The sequence below is a fragment of the Protopterus annectens genome, chromosome 5.part1 (genome assembly GCF_019279795.1).
Source record: "Protopterus annectens isolate FY-2018-M chromosome 5.part1, PAN1.0, whole genome shotgun sequence".
Classification (NCBI taxonomy): Eukaryota; Metazoa; Chordata; order Ceratodontiformes; family Protopteridae; genus Protopterus; species Protopterus annectens.
This window is the reverse complement of record NC_056736.1, coordinates 539,747,912-539,762,277: the sequence shown is the minus strand read 5'-3', so window position 1 is coordinate 539,762,277 and position 14,366 is coordinate 539,747,912. Positions and strand designations below refer to the sequence as shown.

At 39.4% G+C, this 14,366-nt stretch overlaps 1 protein-coding gene across 1 annotated transcript in view; it reads right to left on the bottom strand.

Moving 5' to 3' along the window:
- Nucleotides 1-14,366, bottom strand: part of LOC122803519 (stomatin-like) — a 219,763-nt gene that overhangs the window by 72,304 nt on the left and 133,093 nt on the right. The window lies entirely within an intron of this gene.

Sequence of the window (14,366 nt, the reverse complement as noted above, 5' to 3'; positions counted from 1 at the left end):
GACAGTGCTGGGGCAGGGGCACTACATCCCATGGCTACTGCTCGTTTATCTGCACAGTTATATCATGGGAAGGCAGATTTGCTCCTTTTGGGCATAGCTGTGCACACATTCATAGGAGATATTATTGAGGGGATACAAGTCACATTGTAGATCTGGTTCAGACATGGGGAGCACATCTGAAATAATGTACATCTCAAATAGCATAAGTGTGTGGATGTGTTGTGACATATAAGTTTCATCCTCTTCCTGTTGTATTCATCCCTTCTGACTGCTGGCAAGGCTATGCTGTTGTCCATGAAGAACAGAGTTGGAGAGCTTACACAATTGTTAACTGTGAGTTATAAAATAGGTAGCAGTTGAGTGGATCTCTCACTGTTAGGTTGTTTAAAATGATATCCAGCTTACAGGCAAGTACTGCCACTGTATTCACAGAGCTAACTTATTTTCAGTGTGACACTGGTCAGGCCTCTGGAGACACTGTCACTTTTGCTCACAACACAGGTGAAATTTATTAAGTCGTTTGGGAGAAATTAATAACAGTAACACAAGATGCAACAGATGAGGGCATGCTGTTATTCCATGTAGTCTGTTTGTGTGCTGATACCATTGATAATTCAATCCACACATCTGAAGCACCTGAGAGAGTTGCCTTCCAGGAACAACCTGAGAAGTCAAGATGCATCATTTCTTGTTATTATGTATTTCTCTGTCTGCATCTGAGCTTGCATCTAGTGAGGGCTATGCTGAAGAGGCTATACTTGAACTTGCATACTGTAAGCAGCAGTCCTAGCCAAAATAACCAACGAATGGGGACAGACATGTCACTGCACCTTTCTGTATTTATCCATGTGTCTAAGGTAATGGCTCATCTAGCAAGCATGCAGGTGAGGCTTCCTTAATGTTGAACTTTGGTCCAAAATGTATTGTCATCGAGCATCATAGATCTGGAAGCCCTTCATTTCAGAAGACCTCTAGGATGTGAGGCCCACAACATGACTCAACCAAGACCCAATATACCCAACATATGGTTGTGGTCTAAGTACTGTATTATAGACTTTTTCTATGCATAGCATATTCATAAATTATGTTTTAAGATTATTGCGTACATATATATTTCACATATATGTGGGTTGGTGAGTATAGGCATGTGTTCATGTATTTGGATGGGTTCCTATCACAAGCTTGAATCTTAAAACTTCGAGCCAAGAGCATTGAAATCCTAGAAGCTCGATAAAAGTCTGCAAAAAACACACCTGCTCTGTACCCCCAATGTGAGGGGCTGTGCCCCCACAGCCCCCAGTCATTATATATACAAACACTGAGATCGTACTACAGTGGAGAAGGAGTAAAACCCCAATCTCCACTGTACCTCTATCCCGCACAATGAATGTTTATGCCATTTGAGCTTCTGAGACTTTGATGTTAGGTGATAGGGACCCATGTGGACTCTTAAGTGCATGTATAGTTACAGTTTGTGTTTATTTTGCAGTGGTTCTTGTAATACATAATATTAAACTATGTGCACAAGATGCAAAACAAATGCAGATTATGTATACAGTGCACTGTATCATCTAAGCATGCAGGTGTGCTGTGGTCATTTTAATGGTTTATCTATGTATTTATTTATTTATTCTCTGCCTTATGCCCGTTGAGTAACAGCACATACTCTGGTTATGACACTACTCTGTATAGGATAAAGTGGGTATCAACATCAGAAAATGAATGGATGAAAGAGTAATTACACACAACACTGAATGATAGGCAGGTTCGCCTCTGCCATCCATGACAACTGAAGGGATGCACAGGAAGAAACTAACAGAATAGAGGCAGAAACAAGATCTCTGGTGACAGTCCTATACAACATACTAAACAGTTTCCTTCCTCATGCTATGTATATCTATATATATATATATATATATATATATATATATATCATATATATATATATATATATATATATATATATATATATATATATATATATATATATACACACACACACACACACACACACACACACACGCACACACGCCACACACACACACACACACACACACACACACACACACACACACACACACACACACACACACACTTGTGTGTATGCATGTGTATGACTGCATTTATAAAACTGAATAACCACTGCAACAAAACATTGGACAACAAAAATTTTGAAATATTCAGTGAATTTACTTTTCATCACAATCCTCTATTTCTATGACTTAGTAAACTAATCAAAAAAGATAACAGTTTTTTTATGACTGGTTAAAGAGACCACTACATTGCAGGCATAATTTGATGGTATAGGGTTTCTGTTAAGGTATGGGTGATGAAGTAAGGAACATGATTACTATTGTATGCGGGATAAAAAAGCACCTAAGATGTAAAATAGTAGTTACAAGCTTAGTTTATAAACAAGTATGTAAGGTTTAAAAATAAAATTTCTCTTCTGAAGATCTGGTGATTATATATTCTTTCTTTTGTTTTTTGGCACATTCACTTGTTACCTGATTTTTATCTGCTTCTGGTTTTGATTTCCATTCCCGCTTGACATCTATATGCTTCTGCTAAATTAAGTAGAGAAGTCATCTTAGACTTAGTCTCCTAATGTTTTAAAACTTTCACTACATTTAGATCTTATAGGTTCATAGGTTCATACTAGGCTATCTGCCCTAGGGCATTTATAAGCCTAGCCAGAGTGTGTTTGGCTTTCGACACCCATTTTAAATTAATTTTGCTATGCCCTTTTTCGAGGTTAGTATACTGTGCCTCTGTCTAACAGTGACACAGAAGTGATACCCGGGGTAAACCTATGATCTCCCATCCACTCATCAAGATTCCTCTTGAAGAGAGTCAAAGAGGGACTCTGCCTAACCTGGACTGGGATTTTATTCCAGAGTGAAGGGAGCCTCTGGGTTATGAATCTGTCCCTCCAGCATGTCCTATTTATTTCAGTGCTGAGGTTCAAGTCTCTCGAGCGTGTAGCTCGATGGGATTTGGATTTTCTGAGGTGCAACATGTCCATTAATTCTGGGTTGGACATGGCTTTATACGTCAGCCACAGATCGCCTCTGAGCAGGCGGTATGCCACTGAGTAGAGCTGGAGTTTCTTTAACCGGGCAGCATATGGCATCTGTTTGAGCCCTTTGATCCTCTTGGTGAGGTACTTTTGGGGTCTTTCCAGTTGCTGCAGGTGTCTGGTAAGGTACATCCCAAAAGGGGCATTGTACTCAATTATGGGCCTGATGAGGGATGAGTAAAGAGGCACGATGACCTCCCCTGATCTAGATGTGAATCCCTTCATGATTAGGTGGGCTATATAAAATGTTCTTCTAACCACTTTGGCCACGTGGTTGTCAAATGAGAGCTTGGGTCCCCAGGTCCCTAATTACTTCTTCTGTACTTAATGGATTACCACCTATGTGGTAACTTGTGGGCACTTTGTTTTTGCCAAAGGCATGACTATACACTTTTTGGCATTTAGCTTCAGGCCATGGCTCTGGCACCAGTTGTCTGTTTCTATGAGGCCCTTTTGGAGGATGCTTGTGTCGGCTGGAGAGTCGATTATGGTGCCCAGTTTGCAGTCATCTGCAAACTTGGTCAGCCACAGTCCTTCCGTGTTGGCCTGTACTTCCGAGAAATATATACCGAACAAGAGAGGTCCCAGGACTAAGTCTTGTGGGATGCCACTTGTAACTGGTTTGGAGTCTGACATGGCTCCAGCAATTCTAACCATGTGGGTTCTGTCCTTGAGCCAGTTTGCAACCCATCTAGTGACATAGGGGTTTATATTTAAGCTGGAGAGCTTATCTATAAGGCCCGAGCGGGGTATTGTATCGAAGGCTTTTGCGAGGCCCAGGTAGGCTGTGTGGACCACCCTCCCCTCGATAATGGCCTTGATGACTGTTTCAAAGAAATTGACCAGGTTTAAGAGGCAGGATCTGCCCTTAACAAAGCCGAACTGGGTAGGATCCAGTGTCTGTAGGTCCCCAATATCTTTATTTATGAGGTCCATGATGATCCTTTCCATAGCTTTGCAGACCAAGCTAGTCAGGCTTATGATTCAATAGTTTCCAGGATCCGTTGAGGCACCACCTTTGTGGAGAGGGACCACTGTTGCTGTACGCCACTCTTTGGGTACATATCCTGTAGTAAGGCTGAGATTGAACAGTAGTTTTATGTTTGGGTTTAGCTCTTCTTGGAGTTCATGTAGGACACAGCCCGGGACACTGTCTGGTCCCATTGATGCTGTGTTTTTTGCTTTGGAGAGGGTGGCTATTACCTGAGCATCTGAGATGTCAGGGGGGCAGCACTCTGCTGGGATAGATATTTGCCCTTTTGGTGGGGTGGGGAGAAGTTTGCGCTGAACCTGTCAGCTAGGATGTTGGCAATGTCTGTGGGTTCAGTGTATTTTTTGTCATTTTGGACTAATTCTGAGCATATCTGGGAATTCCCACCCAGGTTCCTAACATAACTAAAGAAAGCCTTGTGATTATCCTTAGTGTCCTGTGCAATTTTTCTCTCAAAGCTGGCCTTAGACGATTGTATGAGTGCCCGTAGTTTTTTGCTAATACTGATCAGAGATGTCTTCCCTTTTTGGGATTTTGCTCTATCATGTAGTAGCTTCCTCCTTCTATTGTATAGTTTGTTTATGGATGGTGTCCACCAGACAGGACATCTGCCTTTGGAGGATTGGGTCTTGGTTTTATTTGGGATTGCAAGATCCATGCATTCCTGAATGTGTTCATAGAATGCGTTTATAAAGGATTCTGCAGTCTGGGCCGTATTTTCCACAGGCCCGGTGGCTTTGATGGATTCCACCTCAGTTTTGAGGAGTGTGAAATTTGCTTTAGAGAAGTTTTTCACTGTGGTTTTCTGGGCAGGGGGTGGGGTCGGGATGTGAATATCCAGTGAGATTAGTTTATGGTCTGATCTTACCAGTGAGGGATACACTTCTGGTCTGGAGCATAGAGTCCCCATGTTGGTGATGATCAGGTCCAGTATGTTTTCCCCTCTTGTGGAAGTGGTAACAAGTTGTTCCATAGCATTTGAGTTTATAAATTCTAGGAACCTTTGGGCTAGGGTGTTCAAGCTAGAGTAATGCTCCCAGTCTATGTTTGGGTAGTTGAAGTCGCCCAATATAATGGTGTTTGGAGAGACCTTCATATTTTCCAGTGTTCTCAGGAAGGCCGAGTGGGGTTCCTGGGTTTGGGAGGGTGGTTTGTAGCAGGCTATAAACTGGAAGGCAGTTTTACCCACTGTTAGTTGTACATGGATAGTCTCTGATGCTTCACGCTGTGCCACCAACCTGGAGGTGTGGGTATCTTTGACGTATATTGATACTCCCCCTCCTTTTGTGGTTCGGTCCAAGTTTTGGGGCCGAAAAGCATGGTATGAGGTATAACCTGGTAGTGCTGGGGTGCTCTCGGGAGCCTTGAGCCAGGTTTCTGTTACTGCACAGATATCGATGTTCTCCATGCTAAGGAGAGTTTCGAGTGCATGCATCTTTAGGTTTAGACTTCTGGCGTTGAGTAGCATTACTCTTAGTTTCTTATCCCTTGTGATACCTATGAAGGTGGGTTTGTCTTTTGAGCCTTGCCTAAAAAAGCCACTATGGGGGTGGCAAGAGCCTTTGCCAATATCCGAAAGCCCAGGGGTGACAGGTGCAAGCCGTCCCTAGCGAAGCATCGTGGCTTGTCGAGCATGTCATCCCAGGCTGACAGGCATTGGATACCCTTTGAATGACACCAATACTTAAGCCAATTGTTGAAATTGATCATCTTGTCTTCATATTGTGGCATCATTCTTGGTGAGGGTAAGATGCTACTCAAGGTCAGGGTCATACCGGCCTGGGCTACATGCTCAGAGAGCTCCTCTATGTCTCTTTTCATGTAGTCCAGGGAGGTCCGTCTCAGGTCATTCACACCAGCATGGACAATGACTGAGTCATATTTGTACTTGCCTTGGAGTGACCTGAGTGCTTGTGTTATGTGGCGGATCCTAGCACCTGACAGGCAGCTCACCGTGACCTTCTCCTTGTTCAGCCTGGTGAGCAGGACGTCAATGTGCCTGACAATAGAGTCACCTATTACAAGTGTATCGGGTGTGTTGTTTAGCCTTAAGGGCTGTGACTGTTCAGCACACTGGCTTTGTGAGCTATGTGTTGCATGTGTTTTGTTTTGGGGTAGCGGTTGCTTGGGTGTCTGCTTTGGAGGTCTCTGCAGCTTAGGCAGATTTTTATTTAGAGCCTCCGAGTATGTTTTTGTGCGTTTATGTGTTTGGTTTGCTGTTGTGGTAGGTCTATTTGAGACTGGAAGTGTAGTGAGTGTGGTTTCCTTCTCCTCCTGACTGGTTACGCCAGTACTGAGTTGAGAGAGCTTAGCTTCCAGTTTGGCTATATGGTTGCATCTCTCACATGTGTTGGAATTTGTTGGGAGGAGGAGAGGGTTTTCTGTGTACATGAGGCAGTTGTAACATTGCCTCAAGATTCCCAGATTCACCAACTGGACCGGAGAGGAGATGGACAACTGACCTTTGGACATGCTAGAATAGTATTGGGAATTCCTTTATAATTGAAAAAAAGGGCCAATGGGGAACAAGGTACTCAAGGGGAGTTTGTGAGGGTGTAGTGCTTTTAATTTTTTAGTGCTGACTTAGTGAGCAAGTGCCAGGTAACTTAAATGCAATGTGTTACAGGTAACTTAAATGCAAAAATGACAAACAGTAACTTTCTTTCAAGTGAAACAAGGAAATAAGTACAGTAAGCAATGCAGATATCACTAGGGATCCACAGAAGTGCTGAAAAGCCGCGTTTTAGGTGAAATTAGCGTTTCAGGGAAATAAGCAAACAAACAACAAGCATACAGACAAAGCTAGATTCAGCAGGCCTGGATCTAGTCTATGCTACAGCAAACAAGGTGTACCAATTTCAGTAAGAAACAGTTCAAATATGCAGGCACTATAAGCCTTTAACCAGAAATTCCCAGCTCAGAAGGGCAGAGTCCAGCCTCTCCTCCCACAAGAGTGCAGACCACGAACCTTCTTAATGTAAAATAACTGGCCTGAAGCCCAAGTGCTTAAACCAGAACTAATACACTTTTAGAATAACATACACTGAGCCCTCAATCAGCAGTTCCCAACTTAGAAGGATGTAAGCTACCTGTCCTGCCACCACAGTGCAGGCCACAAACCTTCTTAATGTAAAACAACTGGTCTGAAGCCCAAGTGCTTAAACTAAAAGGCTTAGAATGAGTTACACCAAGCAGTTATAAATACAATTGAGTACTTTTAAGATGACGCAAAAGCAAAATAAAGTAGGAAGAAACACAAATACAGTAAAAGCAGATACATTTTTTTTTTTAAAGTGGAAAGAGATAAAGGAAAGAGAGAAAGGAGTAGCAGAAACTAAGCTGATTGGACTTCTCAAATGTTCTCCCTGTACTGGGTAAAATGAAGTACTGACACTAGACTGGGAGGAGGGTCCCAGATCAAATTTACACTAGGGGCGGGCAACTGCAAAACCACCAACTATAAAAACACTATACCAACAGGCAGGGGGGTGGGAAACAAACTGATGAAATGTTTCTCACACCAGAAAAGCAGCAGTGAGCCTTTAAATGAAAGTTTTAAACAGCTAAAGGAGCCTCTAGAAAAAAGAGTTTAACTGCAACAAGTTATTACAAACAAACAACCCAGCAGATGCTTAATAAAAGTGGACAATTTCCAGTTAATACCTCAGAAATGTTTCTCACACCTGAAAGCAGCAGTGAGCCTTTAAAAGAAGTTTTTAACAAACAGCTAGGGCCTAAAAAAAGAGTTTAACTGCAACAAGTTGTGAGGTCAGCAGATATGTATGCAGTCCTATGACTGCTGATCTACACATATAATCAGTTTTTTAAGGAGGGCCATACCTTCTTCAAAATGAGAAATATATAGTCTTGCTATACACTGATTTTTATAAATCATTTGATAAGCATGAAGCATCCTTCTTGTTTTCCTGTCCAACTGATCCAACACCTTTTGGGGCCAGTCAATCACTCCAAAACTGTAAGTTAGGACAGGAAGAGCAATTGGTTTATAGCTTGGACTTTGTTCCTAGATGTCTGCGCTGTTTTCAGTATTAATTTTCATCTTCTAAAACATTCCTTGCTAAGTTTTATTCACATCTGTTCATGTTTTATTGTTGATACTTCACCAGTTCCCAAATATTTATACACTGCCTCTTGCTCAAGTTCTTTTATATCTCATTCCTATCCCAGGCTTATGTTTTCTTGGTGCTGTAGCTTTCCTGATTTAAAGTTGCTTTTGCACGTTTATCAAGACCAAATGACATTCTTATATCATCTGAAAAAGATTTGATCATGTGCAGTTGTGCTTTCAGTTCCTCATCTGATGAACTATGCAGTTTTAAATTATAGAAAAGGAAGATGAAACGTCTTTGCACGTTGTTGTTTTCTGGGAACCAAATTATAGCCATGACCTAATCTGTTAAGTAGATAGCTTAATGGGTTAAGGACAAGACAAAAGAGCAGTGGTGACAAAGAGTCACCCTGGAATATCCCGCTTTAAATTTCTATCCCTGGAATAATAATTTGTCCTTTATCATAGGTTAACTGCAAAGTGGTTTGCCACTGTTTCATGGTCGCTGTAATGTAATCAATCAGTGCAGGGTGTATCTTATACATTTTAAGCACTCTTTTATCCATGAATGTGGGATACTGTCAAATGCTTTTTTGTAGCCTATCCATGCCATACCTAGATTCTTCCCCTTTTTACAGTTCTCCAGTATGACTTTATTTAACAACAAATGATACCTTCTTCCATTTGACTTTCTTTTGTTACCCTTTTGTTCTATTGCCATGATTACGTTTTCTTCTAAATGACTATAACCTTTGCTGGCATCAGTTTGAATGTATAGTTTGTACATTGTCAGAAGACAAGTTATTGGTCTATAGTTTTTAGGATAGCTTGCAGGTTCACTTGTAAGGAGGAGTATTGTTTTTCTGTAGTTAACCAGATTGGCATCTGTTCTGGGTGCATATATAAATAGTTCTTACTCATGGCTAAATCTTCATATAAAGATAATACTTTTACTTTTAGCCAGAAGTTAGGTACTGCATCTGGACCTGGGTTTTTTTCAGTTAGGAGCTTTTCTTAACTTTGTTTCAATTTCTCTGGCTGTTACTTCATCCCATTTCATATCCTGCACATTTGAACTTCTTATTCTGTCTTTTACTTCTTCTATCCATTTAGCATCTTTGTTATGTTCCACAGAATCTTCGTAGATATTTCTCCAAAATGTGACTAGTCCTTCTTTTTTTGGTTCTGTTTCAATGTCTTTTACCTTGTTTCCCAATTCTCTTTAAAACTTTTTTAGGTCATCAATAAATTGCTTATTTTGTAGTTTTCCTTTAAATTTATCTGCATATCTCCTTTTCTGCCTGTGCTGATATGTTTAGTTTATTATTCCCGACAGTACACAATAGATCCTGATCTGTTCTGATACTCTGCATTGGTTTTATCACATCTATCTTTCTGAGTATTTCTGTTGATCTGTTCCCTCTTCTATACTCTTCTTAAGAGTGACACTTCTTGTCGTAATTACTTTATAGTTTTCTCTATTCGATATTTCCATGATGGCATTTGATTTCTCCCTTCCTTTCTGTTACTTCCCTCTGCTTTTGTGGTAAGAATTTATCTGTTAGTAATTTAGCTGTACAGCAATCTATCCTGTTTACTTCTGTTATATCACATGAATTTCTATGAACAGTCCTAATTACTGTGTTCATTTGTTTTATCAGACTTCTAACTTTTTGGGTTTTATTGACTTTCTGTAGACTGTTTCTTTCATTGATCATAGTATGTCTCCCCATCTCTATTAAATCAACCAACTCTGCTCTTAGATCATTTTCTTCTAACCTGAGGATGCATTCTTTGTTCTCCATTGCCTGCATGCATTCTGTAGAAAGTTCCAAAGCACCTTCCTGTGCCACATTCTCTTCAGTTTCCTCCTGTGCCATCTGTTTCTCTTTCACATGGGAACTCACTGGCCCATCACTCCACATCATTGACTATGTCAGAGTTGCCAGTTTCCTGGTCCTTCCTTGCTGTACAGCTCCAACTGAACTTTTGCACTGGTTTCCTATGGAAGGCTCCAAAGTATCCTCATATGACAATTGATCAGATGTTTCCCGCACCAATGGTTTCACCTTAATTTGGGGATCCATAGATCTATCTTGCTGTGGTGTTATCAGAGTTAGATTTTCTACACTAAATCCTTCACTTCACAGGTAATCCATAACCCTAGTTTCTATTTCTTTAACTTCTCTATTACTAATCCTCTTTTCTACTTTTCCTCTTTGTTTTCTTATTTTTTTCATTGTAAACTTTTCTGTATCTGGATGCCTTTGCCTGCATTTCTCTTCAAATATCTTTGGTGCTGCTCTTTTTGTATTGATTAGTTTTACTTTCTCTTTGCATAAATATTGCACCATATTAAATCACTTTTTCTTTCCCATGTTTATAGTTCTTCTTCAGATGTCTCCCACTCCACTTGTTTCTCCATACTTGGAATGTGCCAGTTGCCAGCTTGCACAGTGAGGTACACACTGAGGTCTCCGATGGATAATCTGTCTATGCTCATCATGGGGTACCATATATGACACACACCTCAGCCAATGCTTTCTTATCATTCCTCTGCTAATCCAGGATTTTCTATTTTCTTAGGGTCTGCAGGGCACTCTGTTAGCATTTCAAGACTCTGCAATGGAGTCCTGAAAATCTGGAAAACTAAAGTGATTGTACAGCGCAATGAAACACAAAACTCTCGGCTACACATTAGGAGCTGTACTCCCCACATCCTTACTATTTATATATACTAAATCTGAGATTAATGTTCTTTGAAGAAGGGGAAAATCTGCAAGAAACAGCATCTTTAGTCTTAGAATATTTTTCTCCAATCACATTTAATTTCCTAGTGTTTGGGACTTTCAGTATTGAATCTCAAACGTAACAATAGGAGACCAGATCTATAACATAGCTCTAGTCCATATATGTGGAGGTTCATGACAAAGTCCCTGCTATGATGGTAAGTTTGCTGCCACACCTATTGACAACTTTGGAAATAGACTTGCTCATTGTTTTGGACAGTGACTAGAAACAAAGTAGTCACCTTGACTGTACTGCTTTCTGTACTGATAAACCAATACAGTTCTGTACGTTTATTGCATAATGGCAACAACTGCTCATTTGTTTGAGATTGAGCTGTTGGCTGGGTCTGTTTCATCACATCGAAAGAACATATGTTATCATGTTAGCTGGAGAGATTTCATTGTTTTGGCTGTAATTTGCGAGAAGTGCAAATCTGTTAAGTTTGCAACCATGAAAAGTGGACACGAAACCTGTTGGCTATTATGTGTGAAGGAGCATTGACCATAGTCATTACTGACTGTACTAAACAGTGGAAAATCTAGACGACTACTTGCCAGAGTTTTACTTCAATGGCAGTAAAGAAATTAACTCCATTTATTTGTGAAACAAACACCAGCATAATAAATAATAATTGTATTTGTTAACCAGTTAGACCCACTGGACAAATAGTCCCTTTTCAGGGGTGACCCGGGAGGAATGTCTGGTTAAGTGACTTGCTTATGTTCACACAGGGGGCAAATAAGGGCTGAAGGAATCAAAACCCTGTACCACAGGAACTAAAGCTTGCAACCTAAACCTCTCTGCCAACTGCCAGTCTTAAACGGCAGTAGTTTGACCTGGATTGGTTACAACTTTTATCTCTGTGTGAAGAAAATATCGTTTAAGTTAGGATAACTGTCATGTTACTCCTGGTGTGGTGAAATTCTGCACTAATGGAGACCAGAATAAACAGCTACTAAATTACATGTTGTTACTGATAGATTAGTGACATGCAGATCTGGAGGAATGACGTTAATGGAGAACAGAATAAACAGCTACTAAATTACATGTTGTTACCGATAGACTGGTAATATGCAGATCTGGAGGAATGACTTTAATGGAGAACAGAATAAACAGCTACTAAATTACATGTTGTTACCAATAGACTGGTGATACGCAGATCTGGAGGAATGACGTTAATGGAGAACAGAATAAACAGCTACTAAATTACATGTTACCGATAGATTGTGATATGCAGATCTGGAGGAATGACGTTAATGGAGAACAGAATAAACAGCTACTAAATTACATGTTACCGATAGATTGTGAAATGCAGATCTGGAGGAATGAGGTTAATGGAGAATAGAATAAACAGCTACTAAATTACATGTTGTTATCGATAGAGTGATGATATTCAGATCTGGAGGAATGACGTTAATGGAGAACAGAATAAACAGCTACTAAATTACATGTTGTTACCGATAGATTGGTGGCTAGATTGGTGATATGCAGATCTGGAGGAATGATGTCACTTTTTCGGTCATACTTTCATATCTCTTTACTATTACTGACCTGATCATTACCATTCTAGTCTTTTCGAAGCAAGGGCTGGGAAATTTGAGGTGAAGTATAGAAAAGGCTATTTATTGCCAGGAAATACAGTGCAACAATAAATGTCACTTCAGACTTTTATGTGATTTAAAGTGCACTTTTTTCTTCTTATAGTTGTCTTATAGAAAAGTATACTGCCTAAATATTGCACTTTCTAGGTTCTTCATGAAAAAAGAAACATTATTTAAGACATTCAACAAGCTTGAGTTTTGTTTATGATGCAGGTCATCACAGTTTGTTTTTTAGCAAAAGTTTAGTGGTTAACAAAATCATAAAATGTATAGTGCACCCACTTTTTGAATGCATTCATTTTATGTATTATTATTATTATTATTACTGTTATTGTCCTGTAGTAACTTTGTTCCACTTTATTGTGTCTAAGCTGTTCAACACTTTGCCACATACAGATAAATACTGTAGTATCACTTTGTTCATATTTGTTATGTAGCACAAATTAAGTGACATAAATTCTCCTAAGCAGTTTCCTTTTCACATAATTAGTCTTTTGACTTCTGATATTTTGCTTGAAGTTGTTAGGGTCCCCACTATCTGATTACATTAGCTTTAGTAACTGTAGCAATACTATGAATTAAAGTACAATAAATGAGGAACTTAATATAACTGTGCCTCTTCATAGTACTTTTACTTAATATATGGGAGTTCTTGCCAAGGTTGAACTTCCATTGGTGATGCAGTCTGTTTCTTGTCCATGTTTTTATTTTATCACCTGCTTAGATTGCCCAATGACTTTACTAAAATAGGGTGCAGACTCAGATTTGTAAGCACAGGAGTATGCATTGGTTTAGGTTAGCTTAACTGAGACTGATCAAACAAACCGTGCACCATTTATCTGTGGTGTGAGAGAAACAAACAAATTCATTTTTTCTGTATGAAACGGTCGAGTGCCATGTTCCAAAGTAAGAAATGCTTATCATATCAGTGGCATGCTGTAAAAGAATTAATTGTGGCTTATTACCTTCTATTCAGTTATATTATTTAATCATTCCTCTCCAGTCTTCCTTTGGGAGTTTGTGCTGCCAGTGGACCCTGCCTCACAAATTTCGGTACTGAACTAATGTCACTTTTATTCTTAGATAAAGGACAAATATAATGTTGCCTAGACTATTTTATTTGGCCATCTCTCTTCCAAAGTGTGTACCTACAGTGTACAATATCACCTCTATAAATGCACTTTGTGATTTTTTTAACTGTTGACAATGTTCTTTTTTTATCTTATTGCTGTCAAAATATTTGCATTCTGTATGTATAAGTTCACACTGCATGCAATGAAGTTGTGATTTTTTTTTACTTAGTTGATATGTTTTTCTTCTGTATTAGGTTTTGTATTACCATGTTATTTAACTGTGACCATAACATGTCAATGTGGAGCTTTTCTCTCCTGGCCTCCACTAAAAATGTGACATTATCCTAGTCAGACTTTCTCCGTAAACAAATGTAAAATAAATATTTATTTTTTATTTAACATTTGTTGACTGGGAAAGTTAGACTAGGAGAGATGGGAGAAATGCTTTAGACATATGTCTTTGGAATGTGGGAGGAAACTAGAGCACCCTGAGGAAACCCATGTGAATACAGGGATGACATGCAGACACTGCACAGAAGGCACCCCAGTCGAGAATCAAACAGGAGAATCTCTTGCTGTGAGGAGACAACATTAACCATTGCACCACTGCACATACTCTATAATAATTATTATATATAATATTTAGATAATGATTTTTGAAAATTATTTGGTGAATAAACATTATTGAGCTTTTTGTTTCACTACAAAAACAAGTCAGCACATTTATTTGAAATATCTACTTATAATGTAGCATATCTAGATT